Below are 19319 nucleotides of genomic sequence, written 5' to 3'. Positions count from 1 at the left end.
TTGGACAAGCTAAAAATCACTCGTTTAAAACTCACTCACTGAAACTTCAACAACACATTGCTTAACCACACTTAATCTTATTTCACTGGTATTGTGTTATGATGACCTGAGTAGTTAATCATTGCCTGGAATCACATTAGACATTATGAATAATAGTGATTAGAACTTTGAGGTTTTGTGGCTTTGGAGGCATATTTTCCCTCAATTTTCAGTTGAAATTAGAAATGCATGACCTCGTTTCTACTGGAAAACAGTCATGAACTTGTGTTCAGTCAGAATTTTGTCCCTGTCGCAAACTGCGGTTGTGCGCATGCGCTTAATGTTACAAACGGCCGCAAATGTAAAGGTTCCAAAGTAAACACCAGATACTTTCTATAAAGAACGGAATATGTACTTACGTTTGGTCATTGACACACAGGAAGGAAAGCGCTCACATAAATCCTACCATGTGGCCGTGCTCAACGAGATTGCAGGCCGCTCTCTCACCGTTAACGTTTTTCCCATGCCGTTAAGCATTTATTTTCGCCGTATTCATGTTGCATATGTATGTTTATGATGTAACCTGTTTATTTAGCCCATTTGAATAATATTTGGAGTCCAACTGAATGTAATAGAGTGCTCATTCCCTTCCACAAAAGCTTCAGGAGCAAAATCTGACAGAACACGGGCAAAAACATCAATCTTATAGAATAGAATAGAATAGACCTTTATTGTCATTATAACGTTGTAAAATGAAATTGTGGAGCATCTCCCTTTACAGTGCAGGGCAAATAATAATCTTGAATGTGGCTTGCAAGAATAAAAGTATAAAATCTATAAAAATATGCATGAGGTAGCCCTACGTTCAGGCAGTGCAAATAATTGAAGTAGCAGCAGTGGACAGTGAGGCATTGAATATTGCACTTAGTAAGTATTGCACATAGTATATTGCATGTAAAGGAATATTGGACATTGGGTGATGTTGTGTTACATATGGCTGTTCAGGGTGGAGATGGCTTTAGCAAAGAAACTGTTTCTCAGTCTGTTTGTTCTTGGTTTTGAACACCTATAGCATCTCCCAGAGGGGAGCAGTTCAAACAGCTGGGAACCAGGATGTGAACTGTCCTTAAGGATGTTTCAAGCTCTGTTGAGGCATCATGAGGAGTAGATGTCCATCAGGGAGGGGAGAGGACAGCCAATGATCCTCTGCGGCGTCTTGACTGTCCTCTGAAGCCTATCCCTGTCTGCAGCAGTGCAGCTCCCGTACCAAGTGGAAATGCAGTATGTTCGCAGGCTCTAAATGGATGACTGATAGAAGGCCACCAGCAGCTTCCTATTCAGCTTGTTGTTCCTAAGGACTCGCAGGAAGTGCAGATGCTGCTGAGCTTTCTTTATGATGTTATGTTTGCAGTCCATTAGAGATCATCTGAAATCTGGACTCCCAGAAACCTGGAGGTGTGAACCCTCTCCATATACTCACCTTTTTTTTTTTACAGGGTTGGCGGGTTGGTACCGTTCCTCCTGAAGTCCATGATGACCTTATTGACTGGTGGAGTTAAAAAAATGGTCATAGTAATAACATCAGGACATTATTGGCATAGTGCAGTATGGTTGGTCTGACTCTACACACCTAACTTTCTTTAGCCGCTTTAAGATATAATTTAATGCAGCATTACCAGGTAGTGTTACCCAGAATCTACCCAGATCGTGTCTCTCAGGCATAAGGAAATGCACTGGTACTTTACCAGCTTGGCCGTGTTGGGACTAGGGAGAAAAAAAACAGTACTTACCTGGCTCGGCAGCTTGCATATGCAGCCTGCGACTCGGGCACGACATCGTGCTGTTTCATTTTTTTAGATTCCGCTTAAGAAATAAATTTAATTTACTTTACCTATCTGACTCATTCATTCGTAAGAGACCAGACTGAACAACAGCACATCTTAAATCACAATTATTTAAAAATGAAAATAATATGAATAAAATATGCTATGAACACTGTTACTGCCTAGTGACAGTGACAGACCTGCGCCATTCCATTTATGAGTTAACAGTTTCTTCCTAAGCCCTATAATTGACAAACAGCTGTTGGATTTAGTTTGCCATCTATATAATATTAGGTTTTCTTACAGTCAAGACAATTGAGGAAATGTCGTGTTGTGTAGCTGTGTCATCAACGTCTGTGCTCTGAAGCTGTACATTACCTGTTGTGTTTACACCTAGTGCCTACCGTGTAAATTCCGGTATATTACCGGACGTCATCGTATGTCTGAAAGGGGCTTATGGCTTAGGCATCGCCACCTCTCTCATATCACAAACTTAATGGAGCCTCTTTGTCCTCCGTAACAATACGTGGCTTCACACAATTAGAAAGGACTCCTTCCTGTCATAGCACAGATAAGAATCAGCTGCCTGCTGTATAGATTGGGCCTTCGAAGGTTGTCTAGAGGTCTTTCTGTGTTTAGCTCTGCTTTCAAACAAACATGGTGGAGCTCGCTTAGAAACCAATGTGCTTGGATCTGTTGTGCCCTTGTATGACATGAGGTCACAGGGTGCAGGCAGTGGGCAGAAAGCAACAAGGTCACTGTGTGTTTTAGATATTCTGAAGGCTGTCAGGTCAGCTTTTACGAATCTCATATACTGGGGACAACGGGGTCCTCACGTAAAAATATGCTATGATGAACTTCTGATTTCGTATTTTATTCCTGCATGCTGCATAATGACCATTGCCAATTCATCTGACTAATGAGAGCACCTTCATCGTAGCAAGACCTGAATATGCACAATATTCACCTTACCTGCAGGAAATAACACTTTGGCAACACTTGAACGATTTGACGTCTTGTTCAGCTTTGATTTATGACATATGACAAAAAGGATTATACAATTTCGGGTGTCAAACTGCAACAGGGATAACGGAAATGGGCTACTCTTTGGCCCATTTCTTCTTCAACATCCTCAAGTTTGAGGAGATTCACTGTCTGTAATCACTGCTTGCAACAGTTTTGGTCATGAACTTACCTCTACTGCTGCTCAAAACGAACACTTTCAAGATACAAAGATTTGTTCCATCCATTCATGTACCATGTCCTGGATTATACGGAGCCAATCCCAGCTGATTTTTTTCCACAAAAGGCAGATACGAGCTGAACTGGCTCTCCGTCAGTAGCAGTGTTCACCCTGCCTCTCACCTTAAGACAGCTGGGATAGGCACACCTACAATCCCCATGAGGATATGCAGCATTCAAAACAGATGGATGAAATATCTTGTTACTTCAGCATTTCAGACTACTGAGCATACAGTATAAAAGCAGAGTTTGTTTGGTCAGTTTTCAAAACCAATGAACTTTCTTTCCAATGAAAACATTTTTCTGAATTTCTTTGAACTTCGTTACCCATCAGATGAATTTGACTTGAAAGGTTGCACTTTATTTTCTAGTGTTACCAATCAGTCAAATAGGTCTTTTAATAAAGTTCAAGAAGTTTTGTTGCATGACATAATTGCCATACAATCCAATTTACTGCATGTACAGTAGGGATTGGAATCGAAATCCGTTTCCAATTCCGAACCGGTTCCTAGTGTTTTGGGGCCTCGACATCACAAAGAAAAAACCTTAACGATCCCTTTAACGATTCTTAAAGACGCGCATTGCGTCATCAATACGCGTCTTAGGAACGTGTCATGTCACGTCATCATGTCATCTCGTGACTTGTCTTGTTGTCCAGACGCATCAAACTAGCATGGCGCCAAGAACCACTCGCTCCAAAGTTTGGCTACACTTCACCAGGACAGAAGGTGAAAATGAAAGGGCAAGTTGCAATATTTGTAAAGTGATGATATAATCTAAAGTTGGGGACTTCAGTAATATGATTAAACATTTGCAAACACAGCACGGCATCCGCATCACTGAGTGTCGTGTTATCGACTCATTGTGGATTCAAATTGACTCAAGTAGCGGAGACCGCGGCAGCACCACGGATTCTCCAGGTTCGTAGTCCCGTAACTAACAGCGCACACAACATGCCCTGTGCTTCACTTCACATCGACAGGTAACATAAAGAAAATGCTATGCCTCGTTGTTTCTTTTACACTTAGATCAAAACGATGATGATAGACAGAGCCTGACTTGTTCCGAGGCTGGTAGGACCAGTTGGCTGTCGCGCCACCCTTTATCGAGGCATGAAAATATAGAATGACACAGGAGAGGATAGATCAATGTCACCGAGCAATGACTAGGTTTGTCGTTAAAAGGTTACATCCCTTTTCTACAGTTGATGCCCCTGACTTTCGGTATGTTGAATTTGTTCAGGCTTGGCTGTGCTTCTCAGATGGGATTGTTGTATGCAGAAACGTTGGGTAAAGAAAAAAATATACCCTGCAGACCACTATAGTAGGCCTACTATTAATTTGTGGTGGGTCTTTTTCTGCTACGGTATTTTGTGATTAATATTTTATCGGATGTGTGCCATATGATAGTTTACTGATGGTTTATGTTGTTGCGCTGTTGTAAGCAGGTCCTTAGGTTGAGAAGCCCGGGACATTTGACCACAAGACTTTACTTTTGATCTGTAAATTACTTCCAAACTAAACGAAGTGGATGCAGATTGAGTGGTTTGGTGTTATGTGTCCTTTGTTTTAAAAGTGAGAATCGTTAAGAGAATTGATAAAGAATTTGATTGTTAAACAGAATCGAGGATAGAATCGGAATTGGAAAAATCGTATCAATTCCCATCCCTAATGTACAGTATATAAATACTGGTATTATACTTTTATGCTCACATTTCTAAAAATTCCTGTAATTTCATAAGGGAGATGTCAGTGGAAATGTGTTGTACAATGCAGACGTTGAGGCTCTACACTGATCACCTCTGGTTAAACCAAGAATCCTTAACATGCCAAGGTCCCCTCAGCCCAGCTTTTCTAACATTAATAATGCAGAACATTTTCCTAATGAAGGAACATATTTTTTCTTTTCCATTTCTCTTTCAACATGTTGGATCACTGTGTTAATCAAGGCTTTTACTTCCACATCCCCCCTTGTAATGGCATATGCAATGGAGAGAAAAGGTCACAGTGGTAATAGACTGATCTGTAGTCCTCAGGGAGATACTCTCTTTCCCTTCCTTTCTTTTGGACGCCCCTCGCCTTCTGACACGTCCTAGTCAGACAGTCTTCATCCTCGTCTGCCTCCCGCTGTGCACTGCCCAGCGCACCAGGATTTCAATCACCGGGCTAAATGAAATTATTAAGAGGTGTAAAACTTATCATTAAATTAACTAAATGATACTTCAAGTGCTAGCTCAGATGAATGACAGGGCGTCCTCTAATACAATTTGTGTCTACAACAGGTGAAGGTCAAAAAGATGTGAGGGCTTTTCCTTCATCACTTCATCAAATTCTATGTGTGTCACTACTCAGGAGCTATTCTCTGAGTGACGAAGATGGCAGTAGGCCAAACAAACAAAACCGTCATTTGGTTTTCCATCAGTGGTGTTACCAGGATGCCAGGTGTGGGTGGGCAGTAGTGTTACCTGGGGGGGGGGGGGGGGGGGGGGGGCAACCCCCCCCCCCCCAAAAAAAAGAACCTACAATGCTCAAGTAGGTCGAAATCCAGCGTAGGGCTACTGCACCTTAAAACACGTTTTGCTTTCTCCTTGATATAAGTTGTTGTGATATGGTCTAAACAAATAAATGTTGATTTGATTTTATTTGACTTAGAACACATCCATAAATGAACAGTATGGACATGCAGGTGACAATGTTTTTTTTAGGTAACCTCTTGTGGTTGCTCAGTTTTATTATTATTATTATAGTTATTTGTTCCGCAGCCCCTTTGAGCTCAATTTGACCCCCATAGAATGCTTCTAAATGAACCAAAATTGACAGGCAGGTCAAGACAGGTGCAATCTTTGATACCGTGTAAAGAAAAATTCCAAATACACTATGCAGCGCCCCCTAGCAGTCATTCTTTGTCCCGCCGACGCTTTGAGCCCTCCTTTGACCCCTTCAGAATGCTTCAAAACTTTCCAAACTCAACAGCCAGGTGAACACTGGGGGAAAAAAAATCAAATGAAATAAAAATATGCGTAAATGTGTGTAGCGCCCCCTAGGAACAAAACCAACATTTCATTTTTTTTTTTTTTTAATTCTTTAATTATTATTATTATTATTATTTATTATTTTTAAGGTGAAAGAGGAGGTCACAACGCAAATGTTAAAACTTAGAACACATAATTACACACCAGAACAATCACAGCCGCAGCCCGCGCACACACACAACCCCACTAAAACAACACACCCCACCATACCACGACTCCAAAAAGGACGAGCCCCCAATTGTTATGTGCCAACGGCACCATAACGGAGAAAAAAATGGCCGGGCGTGGTACAAATGATGGCGCTGAGCGGGGGTGGTAGAAAAAAGGAAAACACAATTTTATTGCCAACCAAAAATCAAAATGTGCAAAAGTAAGTAGTTACAGAAAAATAACTGGCAACATAACTAACAAAAACATAACTGAACCCAAATTGGTTAGCTGGCAGCAGGCAGTATCCAGCGCGCCGTCCGGCTGGCCGGCCAGTCTAGTACTAGTTGTTGCAGCCTTATTAAGATGATAGTTTAGATAGTAAGATGTCCAGAGATTTGCAAGAAATGTGAATTGTTTATTTTCAAAGTAAAATCAGATTTTTCTTCATGTCCTACTTTGACCTAACAAAAATATAATGAATAAATCCGATATTTACAACTGTAAAGTTATATGTATGTTATAATTTCAGGAATTTAAATATGTTTGAGGTGAAGAAGATCTTAAACGATTATTTGGTTATCAAAATAGTTGTCAATTAATTTGTTAATCGATTATTTGTCGATTAATTGATGCACCCCTACTGCCAAGCATGAAAGGGATAACGACAACTCTTGCAGATTTTACTATACAATCCTTTGTTCAAATTGTGCAAGACGTTTTTTCTTAAAATTGTTCATTCAAATGGAATTTATGCAAGTATCTGTGCGCTATAATCAATTGTATATGATTTTAATACAAATATGATTAAATAATAATGGTGTGTGATCAATATGGTATTGATTGCTATTCAAACAAGGATTAGAGCTTTGTCTTCTTTCTGGGCAGCTCAACATTCATGATCTGGACATGTTCGACAAGCTGACCCAATGACCTGTGCAACCTTGACCAAGTTTTCATCAATAAGTTATTTTCAAGAACTAAAGGGTTGTGAGAAAATATGTAGCTAAAGCTTGAAAATAGAGAAACATTGCAACATTTCCCCAGTCATAAATGCTATTTTCTTTTTTTTCTTTCTTTTTATTGGGTACCAAGTAAGTTTTGTAATAAAAACAAATTGGTCTTTTTCAAAAAAGTGAAAAAGCTGAATGGTGAACAAGTGACAAGAACATCACTTTGCACTGTTTAAAAAAAGGAAAAAAAAAAGATTATTAAATTATTATCATGATTATTTATAGTATTTAATAATCCACTGTCCCCCTGTGGGACAAATTGAGCTAGCTGATGTGCAGTCCGTCTCTCCGAAGTTGTTCAGGATGCCTTGCATGAGAGTGCTCATGCATGCTTCCGAAGAGGACTACTCCCACAGAATCCATCACAAAACACACCTCGTGATCTTCCTATTCAGCTGCTTCATGTCTCTGTGTGTCTTAATGCCCTCCCCAACAGACCACCCCCCAAAAAAAAAACAGTTTGCTGGCTACTACTGACTGAATAAAATATGTACAACGTGTCCCTGCTCTCACCAAATGCCCTGAACCTCCCCATGACATTTAGCCTGTTCTGTCCTTTCATCTACAAGTACACGGCCTTAACCTGTACAGACCAGTCCAGCTTGTTGTCGAGATGTACACCAAGGTACTTATATGTTTCAACCACCTCGATCATCTCTCCACTTAAGATCAGTTGATGGGCTGCCTTTCTGGTGAAATCTCCTTGAGGTTTTCAGGATTACACCACCACTATGAAGGCAGACTATGCAGCTGCTTAGGGCCCCTGACCACTAGGGGGCCCCCCAATCTGGCGATTTTATAATTTATATTCTATTTTGTTTACTACAGTTTGCTTTACTTTTGTGAATTTTGATACTTCATTACAAGCTTAAAAAATTTAAATTTCTTCCTTAACTTCTTTCCTCTTTTAGAAAAAGGTTTGGCGCTATCTACTGTAAGTACTGACAATCATTTGGGGTGAGAAGTTTGAAGTATGCAGTGCTACAAAATCTGATTAACCCTTTAACACCTAAGCCTATTTTGACCGAATTTGCATGCATTTGATGTTGCCTTTATATTTCAAAGAAAAAATTGTTTACAATGGCCAAGTTGGGTCCCTTTTTTCAGGACACCTTGAACTTCATGTCCAAACTGTTGTTTTCTTCACTGACCAATTTTAATCCACATTTTCGACCCAAAAAGACAAAAAAAATCCCCAAATCTTTTTTCAAAATGTGTAATGTTGATGTCCCACTGACAACCAAACATGCTCGACCAACCGTTTTGAAGCTTGATGATATTTATTCAACTTGTTAGGATAAACATTCAATAGAAAAAAATAAGATTGAATAGTTTTATGTTTGACAATTCAACACAAACAGCAGGTATGGTCATAGGCGTTTTTTGGCCTTTACACATACTATGGTCAAAACAGGTTATATACAGTGCAAAATAGTGATATAAAAAAATTATATATCATCTAACACAAAAAGGGTTTGGAGGATATCTCTTTGTGAAGTTAGGTGTTGTACCCATCACCTTATCAAAAGTATATACCTACATGCAATCAAGCTTCTCGAACACACATCTACATAAAATTGAAAAAATTATAGTCAAGAAAAAATATATATAACATTGAAAAAAAGTATTTAAAAAAATATTGACAAGTAGTTCAGTTCAATTCAAAATTTTCAGGCATGCAACCCAATAAAGTTTTTTTTTTTTTTTTTTTTTTTTTTTTGCGCACTCAATAAAGCTTGAACAGGTCACGGAGCTGCGTCACACACAACGTCACACAGCCTACTCTTTCGCCGTTTGCGCGCTGCCGTCACTTCTATTCGCCGAGACGCCGACTCATGCAAAGAAAAAGACGACAAATACGGCTCATCTTCTTCCTTGAGTTGATGAAATAATGCATTAGCTTGCGCTAAATGTAGTTTTATATTCATTCTGTACGTTTCAAAGTCGCTCGCTCAAACCAAGCGGCAGTTGCTTGCGTCGCATGCCTCCCTTTCATTAGTTGGCGCCTCGTTCGGAAATTTATTAAAAATGATCACATTCGGTTCGTCCTTCTTGACATCAGAACGGCTCTTGGGATATGTAGTCTTTTGTGCTGCTTTCGGTTTTGAAAATGGACAAGAAATGATGGAAATATGGAGATAGATACATGGTCCATGCAGCGTTTGAATGCATATTTATGAGTGCAATAAAACTATAAAACTCAAATGACATTATCTCCCGTTTTTCTTGGTCGATTGACTTCAAATAAAAACAGGTGTGGACATCAACTTCCGCACTTTCAGATGAGACCAACCAGCGGCACGTGGGTGACGTAATTACAGCGTGACGAAGCTTCAAAGACGATATGCGTAAACGCGTCGCTGCCAACACGTTCGGTGTTAAAGGGTTAATATACAAAATATGGACGTATGGGTTGGATTGCATGTATGGATTTCACAGTACACTGTGACGAAATGGTGGGCCAAAAATATGGGCCCCTTTGCATTATTTTGCTTAGGGCCCCCAAATGGCCTGGGCCGGCCCTGGTCTTCTCCCTTCACACGTGCAGGCACGTCATCAGAGGATTTCTGCATACGGCATGCCGTAGATCTATAGGTACACTATGATCCGCCGTGTCCAGTATAAAGACAGAGAGACAATACTGTCCCCTGTGGCGCCTCAGTGACGTTCACAAGGGTATGTGAGATACTGGTCTCCACAAGGACGTACATTTGCGTAGGGACGGTAGGGACACTACCAACTTTTCAGGATGCTCAAATTGTCCCCACCAACTTTTAAGCAACCTTATTGGCCTTATTGACCTTATTATATCATGAGTTCAGTTGTATTGGTAATTTAGATTGTCATTCCATATGTTGTATGGATAGAATTTGCCCTCACATTATTAAGTGAATTACGTTCATTGTGTTCAGGCTGACATTTACCCTTTTTCACTTGCTGAATGTGCCAGTACATCCCCCCCCCGGCACACACAGACACCCCCACACACACCTTCGAAGACGATGGATATTAGAATTTTATTTCGGCTAGCAGCAGCAGCAGCAACTACTGTAAGTAATGCCAAAAGACAACAATGTTGTGGAGGTGGGGAACACACCACTAATTTTGCAACTGAAAGCCCGAACTACATCAGAGTTAGCATAACATTAAACTGTATGAATTTGCTAACCTGCAAAACTCGACTAGGAAGCTGCTTAGAAAGAAGTGTCCTTCAGTACGTTTTCTACAGTTAACATTAATTAAACTGTGAGAAATGTAGTGAACCGAGGTTTAACCCCTTTTCCCTCATTTTCATTTTTAGTTTATTTATGTGGTCTTAAAGCAGCCCAAAGGAGTTTTCATTTTTTTGTTGAGTTTGGCTGTGCTTTTGGACAAAAGCATTTGTGTTTTACCATTTTTATTTATTTTTGGTACACCCTCACTAAGACGTTTTTTCAATTGTTTCAATTTTATTTCTTTATTCAGACAGACAATGTTGAGTGGTCTTTGAGACAATTGTTTATTTTTTGCTGGATAGTTAAGAAATTATTGTGGCTGTTAATATAATTTAAATTCTGTTCAAATATTGCAATTTAAATTTGCTAAACAAAAAAAGAATCCAGACATTTATTCTGGAAGCTTTCAAAACCTTTCTTTAGTAGTTTTAGAAAACAAAGGTTTGGATCTATGGTGTATCACTTGAACTAATACATATGAAAGTTAGTATAAGTCAAAACAGATTTATTTTGCATTGATCATTGAGCATATCAATTAATTAGGTTCATATTCGTGAGAAATGTATCCCTGACCCACGTTCACCCAATCTGTTTGGTCTTATTAATGTCCCGTCCCCGCAAAAAGTGTACATGTAGGTTATGCTGTTATATCGTCCCTACCAATGTTGAGACCAAGCCTACGCCCTTGGGTACCCAGCCTAAAATACTGCAGTCTGTCAGTCAGATTGTTGAAGATGTACCTGCAAAAAGTAGGATCCGCTCACCTCCTCTTCAGCTTCCCTATTAACCTCAGAGGCTGAATTTTGTTGAAAGTACTTGTAAAATCGAAAAAAAATTCAGTCTCACTTAGCCTCCAGACCCATCCACCCCCATGTCCTCCTGGTAAGCAAACTGCAACATATGAGGGGCCTGCTTAACCCGATGTGTGAGCTGTTGAAGCATTATCTTACCCATAGTCTTCATTATTACAGACGTCAGGGCCACCGCTCTGCAGTCGTTCATCTCCACCGGCCTCGCTACCTTGGGCACTTATACAAGGCATGAAGTCTTCCACTGGGCATGGACATATCCAAGTTGAAGACTGCAGTTCAAACTGCATCACAGTAATGACAATAATCATAAGCAAATATACCAACGCATAAGGAAAAGTGAATTCAATATACACCTAGTCCTTCTCAAAAAATTTTGCATATTGTGATAAAGTTCATTATTTTCTGTAATGTACTGATAAACATTAAACTTTCATATATTTTCGATTCACTACACACAATTGACGTAGTTCAAGCCTTTTTATTGTTTTAATATTGATGATTTTGGCAAAAAAGTCAAGAAAATACAAATCCCTATCTAAAAAAAATAGCATATCATGAAAAGGTACTCTGAAGAAGCTACTAACCTAATCATCTGAATCAACGAATTAACTCAAAACCCCTGCGAAAGATTCCTGAGGCTTTTAAAAGCTCCCAGGCTGGTTCATTACTCAAAACCGCAATCATGGGCAAGACTGCCGACCTGACTGCTGTCCAGAAAACCATCATTGACACCCTCAAGCAAGAGGCTAAAACACAGAAATTTCTGAGAGAATAGGCTGTTCCCAGAGTGCTGTATCAAGGCACCTCAGTGGGAAGTGTGTGGGAAGGAAAAAGTGTGGCAGGAAACGCTGCACAACCAGAAGAGGTGACCGCACCCTGAGAAAGATTGTGGAGAAGGGCCGAGTCCAGACCTTGGGGGAACTGCAGAAAGAGTGGACTGAGTCTGGAGTAGAAACATCTAGAGCCACCGTGCACAGGTGTGTGCTGGAAATGGGCTACAGGTGCCGCATTTCCCAGGTCAAGCCACTTTTGAACCTGAAACAGCGGCAGAAGTGCCTGACCTGGGCTACAGAGAAGCAGCACTGGACTGTTGCTCAGTGGTCCAAAGTACTTATTTCAGATGAAAGCAAATTTTGCATGTCATTCGGAAATCAAGGTGCCAGAGTTTGGAGGAAGACTGGGGAGAAGGAAATGCCAAAATGACTGAAGTCCAGTGTCAAGTACCCACAGTCAGTGATGGTCTGGGGTGCCATGTCAGCTGCTGGTGTTGGTCTACTGTGTTTTATAAAGACCAGGGTCAATGCAGCTTGCTATCCGGATATTTTGGAACACTTCATGCTTCCATCTGCTGAAAAACTTTATGGAGATGAAGATTTCATTTTTTAGCACAACCTGGCACCTGCTCACAGTGCCAAAACCACTGGTAAATGGTTTACTGACCATGGCACTACTGTGCTCAATTGGCCTGCCAACTCTCCTGACCTGAACCCCATAGAGAATATGTGGGATATTGTGAAGACGAAGTTGAGAGACACCAGACCCAACGCTGTGGATGAGCATAAGGCCGCTATCGAAGCATCCTGGGCCTCCATAACACCTCAGCAGTGCCACAGGCTGATTTCCTCCATTCCATGCATCATTGAAGCAGTCATGTCTGCAAAAGGATTCCCGACCTAAGTATTGAGTACATAACTGATATAATTAATTGAAGGTTGACTTTTTTGTATTAAAAAACACTTTTTTGTATTGGTCGGATGACATATGCTAATTTTTTGAGATAGCGTTTTTTGGTTCTTGACTTTCTTGCCAAAATCATCAATATTAAAACAATAAAAGGCTTGAACAACTTCAGTTGTGTGTAATGAATCTTAAATATATGAAAGTCTAATGTTCATCAGTACATTACAGAAAATAATGAACTTTATCACAATATGCTAATTTTTTTAGAAGGACTAGTAATTTGTCTTTGAGTGAGAAAAAAATTATAACTTAATTTAAGACGATACTTGATGATATCTCAACATCTAAGTGCAGTTTCAAAGAGTTTTTAAGGTCCACCTGCCCTGTCAAATAGGATACAGTATGAAACACACCGGTAGCCGCTCATATTGTGTATCCTCTTATTTTCCCTGACATTACCGAGTGTCGAGCCCCAGAGAGTGATTGTTATATCCATGAAGAGTGACTCCTTCATGCTCCGCTGACTCTCGATTGCCATGCAAAGAACTCTGGAGAGACATCAACGATCAGAGTCTATGTTTGCACAACTGTGACTCAGTGTCGTGTCCTGTGAAACAAGAGCAAATCTGAACATCTGTGTGTTTCAGGCCATAAACTACGAATATGGTATGATCTAAAATACAAAAATGATTTTAATTACATTTCTAGTCATCGTAGTCAATGTATCTTCTCATGTAAATTTCATGTTCTCTTTGTAATTATGTGATTTGTCTCAATTAATCACTAATATTATATGATTCATATTTAAATGTTTTGTCTTATAATCCTCCCTTCTAATCTTGAAAATTATTATGTATCTTTATCTATCCACGAGTACTATGTTTTTGTTCCTTTTAAATCTCACTGTTGAATGAGTCAAAAGCAACAAACATGCAAGCATATTGCCAAATTGAACACAATAGGCACCCACAAAACCTCTTCCTACTCCAATTGCATGTTTTTCCCAGTTGTGCCTTTGTTTCGTGTGGGCTCATTTGCGATGGTATTCATCTCTGTAAAGGATGCAAATGCCTTGCTCTTGTCTGAATGAAGAGTCATTTACAATAATCTACATTAACTAAACTGTATTTTACCATTACAATAAGCTCAGACAATAGCATATATCCTCCTTGTTCATTTCTATGCCGCAAGTGAATAGAATGTGCGTGCATTCGATGTTCTGAGAAAAATGCGCCACATGTATCACCATCTCCACCTTCACTTTCTGTAATAGATAATGCAAAGATGCTGATAAATTCCACAATAAACTATTCTTTTCTTTGCTCATCCCTTTTTCTATAGCACTGTAAAGTTGACAATTGAGGGGTATTATTTCTCATTCATATCACAACAATGCTTTAAACATTGAACATTCAGAAGTGAAACACCCTCAGAATACCTTGGCAATGAGGAGGATGATAGCTCTGCTTGTGGACAATGAATGTCTGAGCCAACGAGATTTTTTTTCTTTGAAACTGCAGCTAAAGGACAGTTATTGCAGGTAATTGAGATGCTTTGTATAGACAAACAAGATTACAAATGTAATTAGCTACTCACTATAAATGAAGGTCATTGAGAATTTAAAGAAGAAATAAAAGTCACAAAATGATATGTTCATACAAGGATTTTACTATAACATATACTCGTACTACGGTAAAAGTGTGTTGAAAGGGTTTTTGCATCCGCCCCCGGAAAACATAAGAGTAGTACATTAGCTAAATAGGCTCCCTCTTATAAAGTGTCAGTATTTTGCGGACAGACCGCTTTATGAAACTATCGCAGAATATCCAGCTTTGGTTAGCAACAAATTTAAAAAGAACTGGACAGATTGAATAGAATAATAACAGACGATTTAATTGTCATTCTACAAAACATACAATGAAAGGTGAGGGGTATAAATCCACAATTTTTTTTTTGAATATGCAAAAAAAACTTTTTCAGAAATGAATGGGCATCAGGAAGTTAAAAGGGATTTCAAATTTTTAATAATTATAATAAAAAAATCTTTGGCAGACATAAAAGTTTAGAACTTTGTACATTTCAAATACAGTAATACCAATAACCTTTATTGTTAAAGTAACACTATTATGATGAAGTAATTACAACAATGGAACAGCCATGGCTAGTGTCATAGTTTATATAGCACGTCTTCTGCATGGAGGTGAGGGGCGTGGCTTTAATCAGATACGAGAAGGGGGCGGGGAATATTTGTGAAGTGAGGCTGCATTCAAATTTTGCTAGTAGTTTTAAAACTGCAAACTCTCCCTTTAAAGGACTAATTATGCACTAGTTAAGGATATCAAGTATGAGAGAATTGGCCTATAAAGTTAAAAATCACTCATCTGCCACTCTTCAGAGTACTGCAGTCCTCTGACACTTCAACCCTTAATGAGAAGAAAAACGACACCTTAAAATGAACTCCCCTACCTCTCTCTTTTTTATATGACTTGCTTTAATAAATTACTGTCTAATAAGAACTTTTATGATCCCAGCATATGTTGCTTTTTATAGTTGAAAATAATTGTGTTCTTAGATCACCTATCTATTCTTAGCATGCGAATGAGACTATCAGAGCTTACAAAATGGCATAGTTTCACAGTGTCTGCACAAGTACTTCTCATTTGCTTCGTTACGCCTCTCGCTTTCTTTTTCTATTTCCCGATACACTTTCATAGGCACCACCCCCCTGTTCACCACTTTCGACTTCACTCTTGCCTGGAGAGGCCTGCACTTGCATGCCAAGAGGCACTTTTAAACCCACAACATTCTCCACCCCCATCATCCACACACACGGCCTTGTTTTTTGAGTTCCCATTGAACTGTGACACACACCACTTGACAGGTGACACAGTACACTTGATGTTATCTGGTCCAGCCTAGAGATTTATCCTCTTGAGTGATGAGAGACTGTCACTGCATTGTTTATCAACGCTGCCTTGTGAAACTGAGGCAGTGAGCGTGATGGTTGCATTGTTGCTATTTGTGGCGATATAAAAATGAAAATACCAAATTTGACAAAATGATCAGGTAGGATTTTCATACAATTTTAAAATCTGATCAAAAATAACAATTTTCTCTTTTTGACACAGCACAAAAGGTTGTTTTACAAAGGTATGAAAAAGTATCTGAACCTTTAGGAATTTCTCACATTTCTGCATAAAATCACCATCAAATGTGATCTGATCTTTGTCAAAATCACACAGATGAAAATAGTGTCTGCTTTGACTAAAACCACCCAAACATTTATAGGTTTTCCTATTTTAATGAGGATAGCATGCAAACAATGACTTAAGGGGGAAAAAAAGTAAGTGAACCCTCTGCCAAAGGAGACTTAAAGAGCATTTGAAAACCAATTTGTTACCAAAGTGTTACCAAACATTTTAAGTCAGGTGTATGCCCAATCACTGACGGTGGTTTAAAACTGCCCTGCCAACTATAAAACACCCGCCTGGTAAGAAATGTCTTGATGAGAAGCCTTGTCTGATGTGCATCATGGCTTGGTCAAAAGAGCTGTCTGAAGACCTGTGATTAAGGATTGTTGATTTGTAAAAAGCTGGGAAAGGATACAAAACCATCTCTAGAGGTCTGGATGTTCATCAATCAACAGTCAGAAACGTTTACAAATGGAGAGAGTTTGGCACCGTTGCTTCTCTCCCAAGGAGTGGCCGTCCACCAAACATGACGCCAAGAGTTCAGTGCAGAATACTCAGACAGGTAAAAAAGAACCCTAGAGTGTCTGCTAAAGACTTACAGAAATCACTGGCACAGTCCAATGTTTCTGTGTGCACATCAACTGTATGTAAAAATGTGGCCAAGAATGGTGTTAATGGGTTAGGGTTAGGGTTAGGCCCTCTGCCTGGGCTGCCGGCCGCGGGAGTGGGGTGGGGGTCGGGGCTCCGATCTTGCATCGCCCCGTGGCAGTTCCTCGGCGTTCTCCTGCCTCCGCCTTCCCCTCTTCTCTTATTGGACATCCGCCCTGCACTCCGTCGCGGGTCGCTGGCTGGGCGCCGGTGTATCAGCCGGGTGTTGCCTGCACCGGCGGGGGGCCCTGCCCTGCCTTGGGCTTAGTGGGCCGCTGGGGTTCCCGTGGCGTGCCGTGCAGGTTGGGGGGCTGCGGCTGTGGCTGTGGCTCGTGGCCCGGGTGGGCGGGCGGGGGTGGGGGTAGACGTGGGGTTGGTGGTGCGTCCCCTCCTGCTATCCCTGATAGCCGGTTGATGGGTGCGCGGGTGGCCCGGGGGACCACACTGGATCCCGGGGGGGTGGCTCCTTTGCGGGGCTGCAGGAGGAGGGATGGGCTGCGCTTGATCCCCCAACCCCCCAGCCACCCTCCCTCCCCGGGCTGGCTGGGTGGGGGCAGTGGCCCTAGGTTGGCTCCCGCGCGGCTTCTCCGCCCGTCTGTGTGGCTGTCGCGCGTCCGGTGGGGCTCACGTGCTGCTGGATGCGGTAGGGCATGCTCGGGTTGGGGGTCCTGGTGCCGGGATTGGTGATGGGGCGGCGTAGGGTTGGTCGCCAACAGGCTTACATTCATAAGAGATTCTCATGATTACTGGGTTCTAGATCACAGAACTGATTTGTGTACACTCTACCTCTTTCAATCACTTAGCTTATAGACACCCCCACCCCCGTCCCCCTCTTTCACTGGCCAATAGGCCCCCACATGGTGTAAACCGGAAATACATCTTGCTGATGATGGCACTAGCATATTAATAATTAGTCTAGATGTTCTATGTATTTCTTGTTGTTGTTTGTGTATGTGTTTCTTTTCTTTCTTCTCTTGTGTTGCTTTTCTTCTGTCCCCCCATAATCCCTTCCTGTTCGCTGCTTTGTCATAATAAAAAGGTATTTTGAATGATCACAATGGGAGTATATCAGACTCTCACTGTGAAACATTAAAACTGTTCTGACAACCCGGGCACTTAGACTTCCATTCTCTGTGTCAAAAAGCTGAACAGGACAGGTTAATTAAAAAAAAAAAAAAAAAAAAAAAAAAAAAAAAGAATGGTGTTAATGAAAGAGCTACTACTGTCTAAAAAAACATTGTTGCTCATTTAATGTTCACAAAAAAGGCACTTGGACACTACACAGAGGTTTCGGCAAAATATTTTGTGGACTAATGAAACCCAAGTTGAATTGTTTGGGAGTAACACACAGCGTCATGTGTGGAGGAAAAATGGAACAGCTCACCAACATCAACACCTTATCACCACCGTGAAGCATGGTGGAGGGAGCATCATGATTTGGGGCTGTTTTGCTGCTTCAGGGCCTGCACGACTTGCAATCATTAATTGAAGAATGAATTCAAAAGTTTATTAGGATGTTTTGCAGGAAAACCTGAGGCCGTCTGTCAGACAGTTGAAGCAAAAAGAGGTTGGATGCTGCAACAAAACAGTGATCCAAAACACAGAAGCAAATCAACTTCATAATAGTTCAGAAAAAAAAAAACACATTCTGGAGTGGCCAAGTCAAAGTCCAGACTTGAACCCCATTGAGATACTGTGGCATGATTTAAAAACCGTGATCCATGCCAGACATCCCAGGAATCTGACTGAACTACAGCAGTAAATGTTTGGGTTGTTTTAAAGCAGACACTGTGTTTTTTTCATCTGTGTGATTTTGACAAAGATGAGCTCACATTTGATGGTGATTTTATGCATTTTATGTTTGTGTCCTCTGAACATTTTTTTTTTCTATGTTCTATAAAGCACACTCAAGTGACATGTGTAACACGAAACAATAAAGAACAACACAAAAATTATTGTTACAATAATTATTTATTAAAGTTAAAATATCTTTAGCACTGGTTAAAAATTAGACACTTCCTTCTACCATGAGCGCCTTGGGATTGAATGTTTTAACAAGGTTCAAAATAAACACTCTGTGAAATCAGACATTTTCACCAAACATCCCTCATTTGAACCATCAGAAAATGTCACATCTAAGTTACTAGGGCAGAGGCAATGTTTTGGGAATAAAAATTTAAATTATGAAAGCTCTTTAATTTGCCGTTAGCGCCAGTTTCTGAATTTTTTTTTTTTTTTCATATTTTTTGAGGGGAGGGGGGTTATTGCACTCTTGTGTCATTTGCCTTTCCAAAATAGCAGCACAATTAACAGCTGGTGATGATTTTTTTTAGTCAATGCCTAACCACTGTTTCCAACTTTTGATCTAAATTGAGTTCCATGGCATTTTATCAACTCTGTAAGAATCTAAGGACCCCTATATTAAACATCAGTAGTAAGCGTATGGAGGTAAATGTGTGATTTTTGATTTTTTTTTGTTTTGTTTTGTTTTGTTTTTCACAAACGATTTCAACCCAAAAATGATGTACAGTCCTTTCT

The 19319-nt window shown here is 40.3% G+C and overlaps 1 long non-coding RNA gene across 1 annotated transcript in view; it reads left to right on the top strand.

Annotated features, from left to right (window-relative positions):
- The window catches only part of LOC130923286 (uncharacterized), a 193517-nt gene that overhangs the window by 80244 nt on the left and 93954 nt on the right, over window positions 1-19319 (top strand). The gene's annotated exons all lie outside the window — the stretch shown is intronic.

This window comes from Corythoichthys intestinalis, chromosome 1 (assembly GCF_030265065.1).
Source record: "Corythoichthys intestinalis isolate RoL2023-P3 chromosome 1, ASM3026506v1, whole genome shotgun sequence".
NCBI lineage: Eukaryota > Metazoa > Chordata > Actinopteri > Syngnathiformes > Syngnathidae > Corythoichthys > Corythoichthys intestinalis.
This window is presented reverse-complemented; position numbering and strand designations above follow the sequence as displayed.